The sequence below is a fragment of the Coenobita brevimanus genome, chromosome 29 (assembly GCF_032717465.1).
Source record: "Coenobita brevimanus isolate Jiangsu-jjx chromosome 29, ASM3271746v2, whole genome shotgun sequence".
NCBI lineage: Eukaryota > Metazoa > Arthropoda > Malacostraca > Decapoda > Coenobitidae > Coenobita > Coenobita brevimanus.
The window spans coordinates 38,953,877-38,972,196 of NC_136982.1; the positions used below are offsets into that span (position 1 = coordinate 38,953,877).

General features: G+C 41.9%; 2 protein-coding genes across 2 annotated transcripts in view; one reads left to right on the forward strand and one right to left on the reverse strand.

Moving 5' to 3' along the window:
• The window catches only part of Ns4 (Nucleostemin 4), a 53,850-nt gene extending 51,976 nt beyond the window's left edge, over nt 1-1,874 (reverse strand). Inside the window, exon 1 of the mRNA XM_080268687.1 lies at nt 1,786-1,874. The gene's annotated coding sequence lies outside the window, so the exon portion shown is untranslated. The remainder of the gene's footprint in view (nt 1-1,785) is intronic.
• Nucleotides 1,875-2,266: 392 nt separating this feature from the next.
• scf (Calumenin B scf) overlaps nt 2,267-18,320 on the forward strand; it is an 86,325-nt gene continuing 70,271 nt past the window's right edge. Inside the window, exon 1 of the mRNA XM_080268689.1 lies at nt 2,267-2,346. The gene's annotated coding sequence lies outside the window, so the exon portion shown is untranslated. The remainder of the gene's footprint in view (nt 2,347-18,320) is intronic.

Below are 18,320 nucleotides of genomic sequence, written 5' to 3' on the forward strand. Positions count from 1 at the left end.
GGTCAAGTCCTCGTCCTGATAGTAATGTCAGTAGGGTAATAGTGGTGATCCCCTCTGCTAAGAGTCTGTCACGTAAAATCATACAATATGAGTGGAAACAGGGATATTCTAAAAGGAAGGGGTCAATCGCCTCATCGACCACGCAGCACCAAGGACAATAAGGGTAGGGAGTGAGTTGGAGACGATACAGATGGGCGCAAAGAGGGACATGGTCTATACGTAGCCTGGTCACTAGGAAGTCAGTACAGTAATTCTGTGTGGGGATCTGGCCCAGAGGTGGGGGAAAGAGCCTGTTCGGTAGTCCTATGGTTATGGTGGGGAGGATAAGGCTGAGGGAGGAGTTCCACTGATCCTGGCATACTCTGTTTACTGAAGCTGGGTGTGTGCTTCTTCCATCCATCCATCCATCGCCAAACGCCATGTATCCCAAATGGGGTGGCCAAGGGGCTTAGAGTTAATTGTTTTACAGGGAGGGGCACTAATCCTCCACCAACCCCACTTGACGTAGGGATGCCAACAGCATCTGGTGTTCCCAGGCGGTCACCCATCCAAGTACTAACCAGACCCAACGTTGCTTACCACGTTGAGTACACCGCTTCCCATCCGATCAGCGAAGTTAAGCAACGTTGGGTTGTGTGCTTCTTGCCAGTGAGAAATATCTCTTGTAAAGGATGCAAAGTACTGTACTTTACAACAAAAGGAGGTAGCAGGTCTTGGTTTAATATTGTGGTACTGTATATCTACTAATTACAGTATTATCATTTTAGTAATATGAAATTAATGTTCTTTCTTTTTCTTCTTCTTCTTGAGTTAAAGGGTGTTGTAGTCAGAAGTCTAATTCACTTTCATTAGGGCCACCTCAGACTATGGGACCAAGAGTAACTTGTAGACCTCACAGCTGACATACATACCCCAACTGCCCCAGGAACTCCAGGGTGTGGCGGATGACTGCAGCCCAATCTGTGGTGGCCAGACCACAGCCCCCTAACAACACTGGGAGAATGAAGGTGGTGATACCCATAACAGTTGAATCATCTCTGAGCCTCACACAGAAGAAGTGAAAGCAGGGACAGTCTGACAGGAAATGATGGATAGTGTCTTCAACATTCAGGCACCACTGACAATTAGGGCTTGGAGCTAGGTTTATCCTAAACAAATGGGATGCCAGATCTGTATGACCTATTCTCAGATGCACTAACGCAGTATCCAAGGCTCAGGATGACGAGGACACCCATCGACTGCGGGAGGAATCTTGTCTATAATGCCCTAGGGTGGCACGGGAAAGATTTGCTTGCATAGTTGAATTCCAATGGGAGTGACAAGACTAGGACAAGATGGGAGAAGCTGCCAAAATCCAACAGGTAAGAACGTGACATAGTGGCAGCTCTGTCAACAGCCTCATTAGCTCGTATACCCACTTGGGGAGGTATCCATTGGAAATGCATGGAATACCCATTGGAATCCAAGGGCAAAGGACAGACTGGATCTCAAACACTAACTGCCTATGTGTGGAGGGGGATGGGGAACTTAAGAGAGAAAAGCGATTGTCAGTCAGATAAAACAACTATTGGCTGGGGATGTAGCATATCCCTAACAAACTGTAAGGCCCCTAAAATTACAAACAACCCAGAGTCGTTGGCGTTTCTGCGAGTTTTACCCAACTTTACATTTTTAGTTTTCGGTATCATAACCATAAATGTCCACGTTTTGTTTGAGAAGCAATACAACACGTACATCCACTGATGTGCAATGTTGTTCATATAAACATAAAAAATGATATCCCACCTTAAAATTCTTGACGGGTAAGTTTGCAAGTTCGTATTAAGAAGCTAGCACCATGGCATAAAACAAATTTGAGAATAGTCTGATCGTCTTCCCCAACACAGTCTTCACAGAACAGAAAATAATTTGTTGTTGTTAATAATGTAGTGTATAGTATCTTGAAATATGTCCGTACATTTTATGCCAATACACTGCAGTGTTTCAAAGGTAATTAAAAAAAAAAAAAAATAACGTGTAGTTTCCTACTTTCATTTAAATGTACATGGATTTGTAGTCAGCAGCTACCTCTTAACAGCAGCAGAGGGAAGAAAATTATTTTTACTTTACCATTTTCAGAAACTTTGTTAAAAGACGTAATTATTTAATAATGTTTGCTTTTCTTTAGCGATCTGTCATCGTTTTCAGTGGAAAATCCGCATACTCAATGTTGATTGGTTAACGCCTGAGAGGGTGGCTGATGATTGGTTGGGAAGGTTTGTGGTGAGTTGGAAGTAAACAAAAGTTGAAAAGAGGCGTCTGCTGCATTTGGTATACGTTGTGGATTTGTGATTCTTAATTTTAAAGGTAATTTTTGGCTATTTCTCTGCTAATTTGAATATTTAACGGGATAGCTGCTTCCAGGGACCAACCAGATTCGCAGTTTAACTTTTAGGCCACAAAACTGAGTACCTTACGGTACCCTTGTGAAACTTTTAACTGCCACTGAAGATGCTGTTGAGTGTGATTTGTGCTGGGTATAGACGCACACAGACACCATTTGTAGTGGTATCTCTCTCCAATGCTTTTGAATTATTAGCAGGTTTCTTTAACTTCAGTTATGGTATTGCAGTACCGGTACTACAGTAAGTGTAAGCCCACTGACTTGGTCAATTTTTACACGTTGCCCTCATCCGATTTTTTTATCCAACCTGAGTGTTTCCTGTTGTTTTTGGTGTAATTCGATCGATTTTGACCTTCGGTTCTATTGCAAGTCGCTAGTTTTTGTTGAACGCCACTAGCGACTTCCAATGGAAAGGCCCGGTCCAAATCAACAAAAATCACACCAAAAATAACAGAAAACACTCAGGTTGGATGCCTGTTATCATGTGAAACGTATTTTTTTGCGGTTCTTCCCCCTCCCCCCAAGAATACTGGGGGACCTGTGGGAAACCGGGGTTTTGGGTGGGGGAAAAACGCAATAGCGAGTGATTTCCTACTGGAACTGTTATCAAAATCAAACGAAAAACACTAAAATCCTTCGGAAGGAAATAATTTTAAGCTTCTTAGGTAGCGAGTTTGTGTTTCCTAACTGGGGGGCTTTGCCCCTCAGACCCCCCAACCCTGGTCGTGCTTCCTAACTGGGAGGCTTTGCCCCCCAGACCTCCCATGACATTAACCAAACCTCATCTAACCTAACCTGACTGGGTGTAAATAAGAAATAAAGCATGTAACTCGTTTATTATCAATTTGCGAGAGAAATGTCATAGAAGAAAAGATTCTTAGAATGACCAATTCTGCTATAAAAAAAAAAAATGGAAAATGTTAATGAAAAGTCGAAAATCAGATGAGGGCAATGTGTAAAATTTGACCACTGACTCCCCCAGAACTCCTAAAGGATGCAGCTACGACAGTAACGTATTACCAGTACCCTCTCATAATGACAGTGTTCCCACTACCCATAACTATACCCATTTATTTGATATGGTGAAGACACTTGCTAGTTCTGTTCAGATTCTTCAGGAGGGCATGAAACTTATTATGGCAAGCCCCTGATTAACACAGTACACGCTGTCCAGTTGTCAGGTGGAATGACTCCACCTCGTGGAATTATAAACTGGAATTGCATCTGTTTATAATTCCACATGAGGCCAGAAGAAGGATTGGCATCATTGGCATCAGTTGTCCGTGTAGGGACTGTCTGCACCAGTTGTCTACGCGTAGGAACCATCCATCGCCACTTCTGCTTAGGGGAACTGAGAACCCTCCTCAGTTCTCATACCTCCACACACATAGATGACTGGCGCGTTCATGCCTGTCCTCGCTCCAGGCATCAACAATAATCATCAGCGTGTGTGGGGTTTTGACTATGATGTTAAGAACTGATGCAAGTCCACAAACAATAATCATCACGCCAGTTGCCTGCGTGTGTGGCTAGCTTTACGGGCTTAAGGCATCTAGCTATATATAGATAGACTAAACCTCATTCAGGCAAAAATTATTAACCCCACCCTTTGAGAGGAAATTTTCAGTACCTCAAAAATCTCAGATAATATGCTTTTTCCAGTGGGTTCATCAAAAGAGATATTATTTTTACTATTATTTTACAAGTTGCCAATATGCGGTTCAGGGATATTGCCACCATAAACGCACAGTATGATACCTAACTCTAAGGTAAGCATTACGCTGCAGCAGGTTAGGTTTGATCCAGATTAATTTACTGCACAACCTGGGGGGTGTATTGGCAACTTGTAAAAATTTACCTTATTTTTATTCAAAGGGAACTAGTCTACTGGAAAATAAGGCCATTATCTTTTCATGTTCGAAGCCTGCACCTAACCCTTCCACTCCTTTGTAACCTTGTATAATTTATGTTCTGCACACAGGTCTGTTAGGCCTCTGTCTTTATTATCATCTTTGATGATCACTGGTTGGCCATTGAAACTGGTGTAATTTCCTGTTTATTCTAGTATTTGTCTAGGCTGTTAAAAAAAAAAGAATGCTCTAGGAGCATTTGCAACGGGTAAATTTTTAGTATTGAACATCTCTAGATTTCAACATGCAAACAGTGTTTTTCTGGTGGTTTTTGATATTTGAACGATTTTAACCTTCATTTCTGTTGCAAATCACTAGCTTTTGCAATTTTCCTCCATCCCCATCTAGGGGTTCTCCTAGGGGAATATCACAAAATCTAGTCACTTTCAATTGAGATGATGGTCAAAATCGTTCAAAACACATATAACAACCATTGGAAAAAACATAGTTTGCATGTCTAGCTTAAATCCCTAACCTTACCTAACCTAACCTACTTCCATCAAGGTAATACCCTTAAAATCAGAACCTTGGTAATTGCACTTTTTTCTCTTTTTTTGTTTTCAGAATGGGGGTGCTATGGCCACAAAACCAGATACAGTATGTTTATTGTCTCTGAAGCATCACAGATTTTTACAGTTTTTACTGATCACCTGAGCTGCCAGAACACCATGATGTCCTAAAAACATAATACACTGTACTGTAGCTAAGTTTAGATTTGTCTGCATAATCCCCATGAAATTTGGCAGTTATATACTGAGAAGTAATCACTCTCACAGCCGGAGCAGAGACACCATCCTAATACTGAAATTAAATATCATGTGTGAAGTGACTGCCAGTTATGCCGACCTATGAATAGTGGAGATGAAACAAAAGCACAATTCAACTGGAAAAAAAAAGAAATGCAGTCAGCCATTGTGTATATCAGGCACTAATGCATGTCTACTGGCGACTAGTAACGAACATACGAACTCACAGGACCCCTCTAATAGCATCTGAAAGATCTCCTGATACAGACTAGGTTCTGAAACGTGGAAAAAAATTTGTAAATTCATTTATGATGCTATTATTTATTGGCGATTGCTTGTCCTGAGGTTTAATTTACTCCAGATAAGGAGATCCAGAGATTGGGGAGGGTTAAAATCTGATATTCCCCACATGTCCAAAACAAAAATTATACCTTCACAGCTTGCCTAGGTAGGCTACCAGTATAGCCTATTAAGTATTGTATTGTCAGAGAGAAATTTTGCTGTTTCAGTCTTCCTGCCACTCTGATCTTGAAGAGTTTCAGGCCATGATTCCTAATTTCCTAGTACCGTAACACCTTTAGTCCAGCAGCCAAATCAAGATTTTGGGGGATACCTTAAAATGTTATGTACCGTACATTATAGTTTTGTTGTCGGTGTCATTTGAAAGCTAAGAATGTGTAGATTAAGAATATGCCGGGTGCCTTTTTGTCACAGTTGAGCATTGTTAGTAATTTAAGATGGTGTCCAAGATAGCTGCCAATTATGAAATGTGCTAAAGTTGAAAAATGTAACAGTGTGCAGCAGTGGTACATTTTCCTTTATTTCCGTTATTTTCACTTCACAGTGAAAATATTTTGTTTATAGAAATGCTTTTCTGATCAGTCATTTAAATGAAGTTAGTAAATGAAATGGCAAAAAAATGGTTTCACTATACAGGTTGATGGTAGGTGATGGCGACCATCAGCCACTCACTTGATGTAGTGCTGCCTAATTCTTCCTTCACCTTTATCATCTTTTTTCTTTGTCTGCCCTCCTCTCTTCCTGTTTCTTCCATCTTTCTTGTCACGTTTTATCACCTTTCCTTTTTAGGTGGTTTTACACACAGTTACAAGCCTAATGGTCTCCTTTAAGCCAGGTTACCATTTACAGTGCTGGGTGGTAACCATATAACCAACATATACATGTTCCCTGTGTGCCAATAAGTGGGTTGGCAGAGGGTTATTGTCCCTCCCTGTAAAACAGCTAACTCAAAGTCAAATGGCCACTTTTTATGGGATTCTGGCCTCTGGCTATAGTTGATAGACTACATTGGCTCAGTGCATTTTAGCATGCATGCTTCTGCCATACTCATTATTCCTGTATATTTATCTTACTTTCATGATGCTAACATGTGGTATTTTTTTCAGGCATCTTGTATATTGTCTGGTAATGACTGGTGGTGGTAGTATTGAATAATGCTTTCATAATCATGGTAATTTCTGCAGACAAAAAGAAAAGGTACAAGCATTATATAATGATTGTCCAGTAACATCATGTTTGATTACTCCATTGATTGTCAACTAATTTAATTTAAATTTCAGGTAGAAAAATTGTGCAGTGCATGATGGCGAATTTGGTGGAAGAGTAGTATGTAGTATCTGGTGGAGGGTGAATGCTTAATATCACAGGGATGAAAAATGACTGACTGCTTCCATTATTGCACATTTAAATACAACTGCTGTGATAAACAAGACTAGCTGATTGAATTTGGTGTCAGTAGGATTAGCAATATTATCAGGTGTAGTAAAATTTACAGTGATGGGAAGGCAGATCACCTTGAAGAAAATATGGTCACAAACTAGAACTTTAAAATACTATGCCACAAGTCATGTGTTTCCTCATAAACGTCAAGCACACATATACAAAGACATCTAAAGAGAAATGAAAAGCAAGTGTTTAACCCGTTCCGTGCCGTGTCCATATATATACAGTAATCCCTTTAACCCCTAAAGTACTAAGCTCATCCATCGAGTTTTGTGCACAGTTTCTTTAAAGGAGGAACAACACCGATTGTGCAACATCCACAAAAAACTGGCGGCAGCTGGCTCCACCCCAGCTGTGACGTAGATTGCTTCTAACCAATCAGAACTACGTGTTGGACACACCAGAGGGGGGACCCAGGCCCGTAACCAGGCAGTTGGGGTGTACCCCCCACCTCCCTCTCGCCACGTCCCTCTTCCCCACTACCTTGTTACTACCCTACCTCCCACCATTCTTACCACCACCACCCCTCCCACCCCCTCCTCATGCATCTCCCCCTCCCATGTGTATCCCCCCCATAGGGTATTTCCCCCATACCCTCCCTCCATGTCCCTGTACTCCACTGGGGTCCTTCCTTTGTGTCTTGTGGTGGTCTCATCCCATCCCTCCAACCCCATACACCCCCTCCTGGCCTTACCACCTCCCCCCACCCCCATCCCCACCCCCTAGCATACAGTATCTTTACCTCCCTGGCCTTGAATATTTTGCGTATTTTTTACCCTTCATGGCGCCTTTTTGAATCATTACCTGTAATTTATTCGTGTCTTTGCATACAGACAAGCACACAGCAATTATTTTAGCTGTCTTTATTCGAAACCCACTCGAAAAAGAAATTTTATTTAATGCTGACGCATGCAAGCATGTTGGAGCCTTCAGAAACAGAACGCAACGAAACAAAAACTAGCTAGATTTGACAGCTCGGAGGGGAGGGGAGGGAGGAGGGGAGGTTAGGCAAGAGGAGGGAAGGGAAGGGGAGGGAGGGGACTGGAGGTATAGGAAGGGGAGAGGAGGGGAGGATAATTTTTACTGTTTATCATATTTTTATGGAGGGGTTCATGACCATTTTCCCTAGCTAGATTTGACAGCTCGGCAGGGAGGGGAAAGGGGAGGGGTGGTTAGGGAAGGGGAGAGGAGGGGAGGGAAGGGAATGGAAAGGGAGGGAGGGGATTTGAGGTATGGGGAGAGGAGGGGAGGGGAGGATAATTTTTACTATTTATCATATTTATTTGGGGGGTTAGTCACCATTTTATTTTTTTCTAAGCACATTACAATGGTTTATAACATCTGTACACATAAAAAAAAAAAAAAAAAAAAATGGTTTTGGTGATTTTTGTACGTATTTTTGCAAAGAAGACAGGTGCGAGCGGCATATTTTCTTTCTCAACAGGGCCGTGACGGGTAACTATTATAAACTTTGATAGGCCATAGCTCAGTAACTATTGGGTCTAGGAGGGTGGGGTTTGCATTTTCAGGTGTGTAAATTCAAGCTCTATAAATTGGACATAAAACTTTTAACCTTTGACATAGTCGAAAAATAGGCCTGTTTTTGCGTTCTGGGGGGTAGTCGAGGCTGGAGAATTGCGTACCCTAGGGGTTAAGATCCGGAGGCCCAAGTCCCAGACATTTTGGGCTCAGGTCCTTGGCCACAAAAAAAAAAAAAAAAAACACAAAAAAGCCGTTATATCTTCATCCCTACTTTAAATTTACCATGCAGCGATGAACAGCTGTATTTTCACACGTAGTAGAGCACCCCCCTGCATCCTCCCCTCCCCAGTTCCTGTCTAACTACCGTCATGACTAGACACTCGTCGCCATGGTTGCCTTACGTGCTCGTTTTTGTGAACAAACAGTGAATAAATTTCAAAACCTCGCCACTAGACCACATGGGAATTTACGGTGTTGTGCACTGTTAAGACATTAGAATTCACAGTACAAAGGATTAAGTGCAGAGTGCAAACTGACGTGTTGCAACTGGCATGGTGCAAGTAAGAATAGAATGTACAGTGTTAAACAATTATAATTCATAGTGCAAAGGATTAAGTGCAGCACAACACTGGATTACTGTATGTGCTTCAAGAGCATTTTCACCATTGTCAGAACCTTAGAGGAGACGGGTTAATCTTCGTGATGGCCACCGACATGTTGTAAGTACCTTGTACACTGCTAAATATTTTCCATACTCACTTCTGTTTCCCCATTCTTTGGTTCATTTTCATTTATTTCATGTTTTCTGTCTCTTATTTGTGTGAGTAGGATCTTTAATAGGTGCTGTGCATGTCTGGTAGGGAGTTATTTAGGTGGTTTTCGAAGTTAGGTTGGGTTAGGGTCCATAAGTACCTGTCCAGGAGGCATTTTCCCAAGTCCTGGACAAACCCAAGTTTCGGACATGCCATTGGCTCTATTGCGTCGGATCTTGGAGGGTTTACTGTATACGGACAAACCAGTAGTGTCAAAACTGCTGGGTCTGTATGTATACAGACTAACTCCTAGTACCCTAAAATTCCGAGTCCGTGTATATACAGACACAGTTTTTTGCACATTAGTGCGAAACTGTTTGAGTCTTCCCTTAGTGTGTGACAGAAATTGGGATGACAGACACCGGTCCTCCTTTCCCATGCCATATACCAGTATAATATAAAAAAAAAAAAGGTGAATGTAAAAATACATAAAATTAGCATGGAACCACAACTTCCCAAAGTCAGAGTTTTGACTGCAGCCGCATTACATAACACCAGGTTGTGTTTCCATACTACAAATACTCCATGCATCCACCTACTTTAACCAAAACTGACTATCTATCCACATCAGCTGCTGACGGTATCTGAAAGTAGCCATCTGATGCAGATCTGGGCCATGCCACTCTGCTAAAGATACTGTGCTTGTTCCCAACTTCCAGTCGAATTTGGAGAACTTCCAAGTGATGAAATAACTGATAATGATATGTACATGGTGTATATTGTATATAATGCTGAAAGTACAGCTACCACAAACTGACTTAGGACCTCCCCCCACAAGGTATTAAAAAACACAGAATTCATAGTACTGTATATCACAATGTTTGGTCATGAAATGCCATTCATTAATATGAAATCATGTTTCGCTTGTTTTTCAGGACCAGTTGAATGCATTTTGGCATGCAATCACTTAGATCTCTAAAGTAATCTAAGGACATTTCTTTTGCACTCAACATTTGTCAGTTCAGTTTTGAGGCTGTCCAGATTGGGTGTCTTCTCTGCCATGATTTTCTTCATCTTTGCCCAGCAGTTTTCTATTGGATTTAGATCCGGACTGTTGCTAGGCCAGTTGAGGACCTCAATCCGATTATCCTGAAGCCATTTTGTCACCTTTCTTGACTTGTGACATGGAGCTGAATCGGGCATGAAAAAGTCGCACCCATGAGTAGCAAAAAAGTTTAACAAATGATCTTTCAGAACTTGAATGTACCAGCCACCATTCATCATCAAGTTCTTAGGAAGAATGTAGAGACTTCCCCTTCCCATTTCACCTGAGAAACACCCCGATACCATTACTGATTATGGGTGCTTAACAGTTGGCACCATATAAGCAGGGTCTTATCGACTGCTGGAGGCAGGACGACGAACTTTGGCAGAACGCACCTGGAACACTTGAAATGTGCTTTCATCAGAAAACATAACGTTTCTCCACTCATCTGATGTCCAGTGTGCATACTTCTTGGCGCACTGAATGCGCTGCTTCTTCATGCAGTCAGTGAGAAGCAGTTTCTTGGCTGTGGTGCGGCTTGGCAAACCCAGCTCCTTCTGCAAGCGGTGTTGATTTGTTCAAATTGAGATGTAACAGCTGGGGATGCATGCTCTTCAATTCTGCTGCTGTCAGTCGAGGATTCTTGATTACTTTCCTCTTCAGAAGCGTACTGTATCTGTACCTCTGGAAGTCATCCTCTTCTTTCCACCACCATGCTTGTGCTGTGGTATGACATCAGGTGACAGGCTGCGTGCTGCAGCAAGAATCTTCACAACGGTCGACTTTGCGCGTCCAGTATGTTCACAAATCGTGTTGATAGGGACGTTATCTGGCCTCTATGCAATGATACGGACCCTCTCATCCCTTGAGCAATACTTTCCAGGCATGACAACTCGACTTTAGGAAAATAACAGGGCAAACAGTAATGAATATGAAAAAAGAGGGAAGTGCAGGCTCAGAGCAATGGGAACATATACTCCCACTCTCACTTCTGGGCAAGCACTGACGTGCTGAGTGTTTCACCATGTCTCGCCAACACCAGAGGAGTTGCCAGTTACTTCTTGCCCCCAAAAATTCACTTGGTAGAGGTGGAAACACAAAGCAAAGACAGAAAACTCTCCCATAGCAATTCTGTGTGTAGGTCCTAAGTCAATTTGCGGTGGGTGTAATATCAGTAAATGTAAGTATATAGAAGTACATCATGACCAAGTACAGTAAATCCTCTCTTATTCGGATTGATTGGGGGGAACCCATGTCGAAATATCCGAAAATCCGAATTATCAGAGCACATGCCTGCCCCTGTCACCAAAGCACATCCATGCTCACTAAAACATGGCTTTTTCACAAAAACATTGAACAGTACAGTACAGTACTGTACCCATATCCCATACTACCTGCCACTGCCTGCCTCAATGTTGTGTGGATGGTTGCAGTGATAAGCATTTATTTGCTTATTTCCTTACTCCTAATTTTCTCTCAGAACTCTGAGCATGTGGTTCCAAACTAACTTTAGTTAGGCCTAAGCACTCTGAAAGTGCTAAAAACACAAGAAAAGCATTTATTCCATAGGAAAATGTAAAATTGTTGGACGAAGTGACGTGTTGTTTGGAAGTTTAAATGCAAACGATCAGACACATAGCTGTGATGAGAAGCGTTTGTTTGCTTATTTCCTTGCTTCTAATGTACTCTCAGAACTCTGAGCACGTGGTTCCAAACTATCTTTAGTTCGGCCTAAGCACTGTGAAAGTGCTGTCAACATAAGAAAAGCATTTATTCCTAAGGAAAATGTAAAATTGTTGGACGAAGTGATGTGTGGTGTAGGAGTTTAAGTGCAAATGATCAAACAGATAAAATGTCGGATGTGTTTACGATGTAGATAGTTTCTTTGAAAAAAAAAAAAAAAAAAGAGTTAAGGATGAAGGAACAGTAAAATTCATGTTTTTGCCCTATAGTGCAATGAGTGTGAAGAAGAAGGGGGAAAAAAGGGCTTTGTTCCTGACCTTTTGTTTATGCACTGACGGTTTTTGGTCAAGATAATTCGGCTATTACGGTATGTGAAGACACTGCGTGTTGACGTAAATAGTTGTGAATTATACTTTCATACAAATTATACTGCTTGGCTAACTTGTGTATTATTCACAATTACTGCATTCGTGCATATCCGAGAAGTGAGAAGTATGCAATCACTCAATGCTGACGACTTCAGTATAGTATTTTTCCTTTATTGTTAATGACTAACGACTTTCAGAAATAGTTTCACACTGCATTTTTTTTTTTTTTTTTTTTTTTTTTTTTTAGTGCGCCGAAAGTAATTCCTGGCGAAATATGCGTAATGCTGGGTGGCCATTATTGACGTGGTGGTTAGGTCAGAGAAGTTCTTGCTTGATTGGTAATGAGGACTTTCAAGGGCTTTGTGGCAATCCTTGGTGGTTAAAATTTTTATGGGGAGTATTAGGGAGCAAAACTAGTTGGTTAGGTTAGGTTAGAATGCACTGATGTGTCCAGTCGGTGACATCTATGTAAACACACCGTCTTGGGTGTCTTACGGCAGACATTTTCGTAATAACCTAACTATAAATATATTTTAACGAAAAATATGGAACTCCTAGATCCTAACCCCCTATTTTACATGTAAATATATGTCACGTTTTAGTGGAAAATTGATTTAGCATTAGGTTCAGCATAACCTATCTCATGTTGTATGAAAACTGCACTGCACTCCTTTTGCTTAAATCGGATTTGTATCCAATTTAAAATTATTTGTCCAGCGGCCAAAAAGATCCAATTTATCTGATATCTGAATTATATGGATCCGAAATAGAGAGGGTTTACTGTAATGTAAGGATAATAAGATAAGAAATATATTTATCTATCTGTCTATTGCCAGACGCCTCAATCCCGTTTGGGGTGGCCACAAACAAATCGCCTCCAAGTCGCCCTGTCCCCCGCCATTTCACTGCCCTGCTCCCAACTCACACCCCCTTCTCTCATATGCCTCTCCACCCCATCCCTCCATCTCATCCTCGGCCTCCCCCTCCCTCTTCCCCCCTCCACCTCACTCACATACACTCTCTTCGTCAGTCTTTCACCCTCCATCCTCTCCACATGGCCAAACCACCTCAGTGTGTTCCTCATAACATCCACGTCCACACCACAACACTCCTTTATATTATCATTCGTCAGCCTGTCTCTCCATGTGACTCCACAGGCTCCTTTTAAATAACTCATTTCCACTGCTCTCACTCTTGACTTGTGTCCTTCCAACAACGTCCAAGCTTCACTTCCATACATTAGGGTTGGTATCACAATACTGTCATGTAGTAACTTTTTCACTTCCATGCTCACTTCCCTGTTTCTTATCACTGCTTTTAAAGAACCAGCAACCTTTCTTCCCTGCTGTACCCTTTCAAGCACTTCACCCTCCAAACCTCCATCCTTACTCATCACACTACCCAAGTACTTAAACATACTCACATTTTCCAATTCCTCACCATCCAACCTCGCTGTACATTCACTGACTTCATCTCTCTCAAAGACCCTCACTTTACTCTTCCCTACATTCACCTTTAGATTCCGTTTCTTACACACTCTCCCAAACTCATCCACCAAGCCTTGCAGCTCCCCTTCGTCTTCACTCAACAACACAGTATCATCTGCAAACAACAGCACAGGGAGTTTCCAAACACTATCCTCTCTCACCAGGGCCACTCCAACATCCACTACCCTACCTTGTACCTCTTTTATTACCCCATCCATGTACAGATTGAACAACCATGGAGACATGACACATCCCTGTTTCAACCCAACTTTCAAAGAGAAAAATTCGACTAGTTCACCATCCTCATGCACTGCAGCCTTCACACCATCATACATACTCTTCACAGCATTCAACAACTTCCCATCTACTCCATATATTCTTAATACTTTCCACAATCCTTGTCTATCCACCCTGTCATATGCTTTCTCCAAATCCATGAAAGCCGCATACAACTTCTTTCCCTTCTCTAGAAACGTTTCCACTAAAGATCTAAGAATGAATATCTGATCTACACAACCTCTTCCCTTCCTAAAGCCTCCCTGTTCTTCTTCAACTAATTTCTCTGTTCTTTCTCTAACTCTGTCAATAAGTATCCTACCATACATGTTTCCTATTATACTAAGAAGACAAATGACCCTATGATTACCACACACTTCTTTTTCCCTTTTTCCTTTGTACAAGGGAATAATTATACCTGACTTCCAATCCTCCGGGACTCTACCTTCCTCCCAGGCCAATCTGCACATATTCCACATCCATTCTACTACTATCTCTCCCCCATGCTTCAGCATTTCACCACACACTCCATCAATTCCTGGGGCTTTCCCCAATTTAACTTTCTTCATTGCTTCCACAACTTCTATCCTACTGATTTCTTCCTGTCTTCTCACCCCCGTCCTCCTCCCAGCCATTCCCCAGCCGCTTATACTCACATTACTTCCATCCTCTATGTTCAACAATTCCTTAAAGTGTTCTCTCCATCTGCTCACTTTTTCTCCCTTCTCCACTAGTAATCTACCATTTTTATCTTTCACCATAACTAATGTGACTGTGTGCAACATGAATGTTTATTTTGCCTTATAACAATATAATACAGTCTGTCCTTGCCTAATGCAGGTATTTGCTTCTGCACCGACCTCACATTAGGCAAATATCGCATTACAGAGACTCTTGAAAACCCTATTTCCTTCTGCACCCCTGCCCAAAGTCCACTTTTTCCCCCCTTGTGGTGCAAATTTTTTTTTTATACCCCTCAATTTAAACCTCCTAAAAGCATTAATATGGTTATAAAAGTACATTAGGTCTATAGGAGATTTTTATTTGTTGTACTTTATGTGAGGAGATGAGCAGACACATGTCACCGGAGATGAGGTAGAGGGGGAGAACACACACTAAAATCCTTCAGAGTCCCGCAACGTGAGGCAAGCTGAGGAGGATGGTGTGGGTAGGAGTGGACCGAGTGGGGAACGCGGTAGGTGGGAGGGAAGTAGGGGGGTCCTGATTGGTTGAGTGGCTGGGAGAGCGAGAAAGACGAAGCGTGATTGGCAGGTGATGACGTCCAGTATTGTGAGGCTGTGCGACGCACACCGCATCACAGCCAGCCCGGTTCAAATTACCGCATTATGCTAACAGTGCCCGCGTTATAATGCTTATTTCCTTCTACAAAATTGTGCCATGATAGAGCAGTATCATGTTACAGCAAACCGCATTAGGCGAGGACAGACTGTATGAAAAAAATGAATGTGAAAATATGTAAAATTAGCACGGAACTCCAACTTCCCATCATCATAGATTCGATTGTGGCCACATTATGGAAACCAGGTTGCACTTTCATACTACAAGTATGGTACTATATGCATCCACCCACTCAACACCGCATTGAACTATCTATCCACATCAGCTGCTGGCATTATCTGAAAGTAGCCATCTGATGCAAATCTGGGCATGCTGGACCGAAACACCTGTTTTCAGGTGGAAAACAGCAAAGGTGAGCACTTTTACTATCATTAAGCTTATTTTGACCACTTTTCAGGTCAATTCATGGAAAATAAGAAAGTTGAAAATGGCCAGCATTCTAGATACTTTGCTTCCCAAACTCTCGGCAATCTAGGCACAAAAGCTGACAGTGGTTGCGGCACTGAACAAGTGAGTGAACCAGGTCGATCAAAAAGAGCAAGACTCTTGGTGGATAAGCAATCTTCATTCCATGAGCACTGCATCTTTTGTGGTGAAAATTGTTTGTTAATTAAAGATCCTAAAAACCACCTCATGATGGAGACCCAGTTATATGTTATGAAATTATTGGGACAGGGACAAAAAAAGCTGTTCAAAGATGCCATCCTCAATATCTCTACAAAAAGTAGTGATGAGTGGGCTGCTGATGTTGGACTTCGTCTGGAGGAAGCTATCAGTGACTTCCATGCAGCTGTGACAGCATGTCAGAGGCTTGTGTGACTCTTTGGTCATCAAAGCTTGGCAAAGGAAGTACAGTGACACCAAACCTTAACTCTCTCCCACCTACGAATAAATCCTTTGCAGAGAATGTCAAGTGTGCCCATTACCAAGCATGCATTTGGAAATCAATGAAGGACCCACAGCTCCCAAGCATGAAAATTGAAAATTTTGGATGGATAAAGGATAACCTAATGCAAACAAGTCCTTAGATCCTGTAACAGTGCCTCCAAATGTCCCTCTGGCACCAGACAGTTAATACAGTGCAGCTGCAAAAGTGAAGATGCACCATGCTGTACACTTCACTGTAGTTGCAGAGTAGCCAATTTGTCATGCACAATTTTTTGCAGTTGCAGGGGATGTGAATGTTTTAAAACATGCTCAGTATTCAGGTTGACCAAAGTGCAATAATATCACTCTTTTGCCTGATTCATGTAAAATTGTGTTCATAAACTTCACATTTCTTGACATGTCCCGATTGGTTTCTTCTATGTTTCCAGAAGCTGCTCTTGAGTATCGGTGAATTATCTCTTCTACTGATAAAGCAGATCTCTTCGCACAGACTTTCTCCTCCAATTCCACCTTAGACGATTCCGGTGCTGTTCCTCCATCATTTCCCGCCTCGGACTTCCTCATGGCTGACATTAAAATTTCTTCAGCTGATGTATTTTCTGCCATCACTGGCCTCAATACTAACAAGGCATATGGGCCTGATGGAGTCCCTCCTGTTGTTCTCAAGAACTGTGCTTCTGTGCTTAAACCCCTTAGGCAAACTCTTTCACCTTTGTCTGTCAACTTGTACCTTTCCTACTTGCTGGAAGTTTGCTCTCATTCAGCCAGTCCCAAAGAAGGGTGACCACTCCCAACCCTCCAACTATCGTCCAATTGCTTTAACATTCTGTATTTCAAAAGTTTTTGAGTCAGTTCAAAATAGAAAAATTTTAAGGCATCTTTCCTATCACAACCTTCTTTCTGATTGTCAGTACGGGTTCCGTCAGGGACGCTCTGCTGGTGATCTTCTCACCTACCTTTCAGACTCTTGGTCATCCTCCTTTTGGGACTTTGGCGAAAGCTTTGCCCTTGCACTTGACATCTCAAAGGCTTTTGATCGAGTCTGGCATAAATTTTTAATTTCCAAACTGCCCTCTTACGGTTTCTATCCTTCTATCAGTGCCTTCATCGCTAGCTTTCTTTCTGGTCGTTCTATAGCTGCTGTTGTAGACGGCCATCGTTCTTCTCCTAGATCTATCAACAGTGGTGTTCTTCAGGGTTCTGTCCTATCACCAACTCCCTTCCTTTTATTCATCAGTGACCTTCTAAGCTGTACATCTAACCCTATCCACTCATACGCTGATGACTCCACCCTTCACCTTTCCATTCGTTTCCCGCAACACCCATCTCAGCAGTTACTTCAACAAACAAGGGATGAGGCTATGGCACACCTAATGTCTGACTTGGCTCATATCTCTGACTGGGGTAAAAATAATCTTGTTCGTAATGCATCAAAGACTCAGTTCTTACACCTATCAACCTGACAAAATCTTCCACAGGTATACCCACTAATGTTTGATAATATTCAGCTTAATCCTGCATCATCCTTGAACATGCTTAGGGTTTCAATTACTTGGGACTTATCTTGGAAAGATCATATTACATCTCTTGTAAAATCTGCTTCCAAGAGATTGGGTGTGCTAAGCCGACTCTGTTTTTTCTTTACCCCTGCACAATTTTTTACTCTATACAGGGGTTTTATCCGCCCCCATGTGGAGTACAAGTCTCATGTGTGGGGAGGCTCCCCACATACAGCTCTTCTCAATAGGGTGGAGTCAAAGGCTTTTCGTCTCATTAACTCTCCTCCTCTTACTTTTTTTTTTTTTTTTTTAAATAAATAACAGAACAGAGGAAGGAAAAACAAATGAGTAAAAAAAAATAATAATCCATACACCAGATTACTGGTGTCCTCTTCATAAAATATCTGTAACAGTTAGACTTGAACAGTTGTGGGTTGAAATTTGGAGGGAAACAACTCTGGGAAAACGAGTTCCAGGGAGATGCAGTTCGGGGAATGAATGAATTCTTATAGGCAGAAGTTCTGCAATAAGGCTGAGTGACATTCCAGTCATGAGCACTGCCAGATGCCCGTGTAGCACGAGGGAAGGCATGGAGAGGTGGCGCCATGGACGCAACTTCATCTGAGCATTTCCCAAAAAAATATCTGTAAAATAATGCAAGGGAGGCAACATTCCTTCTTACTTCAACCTCTATCTCTT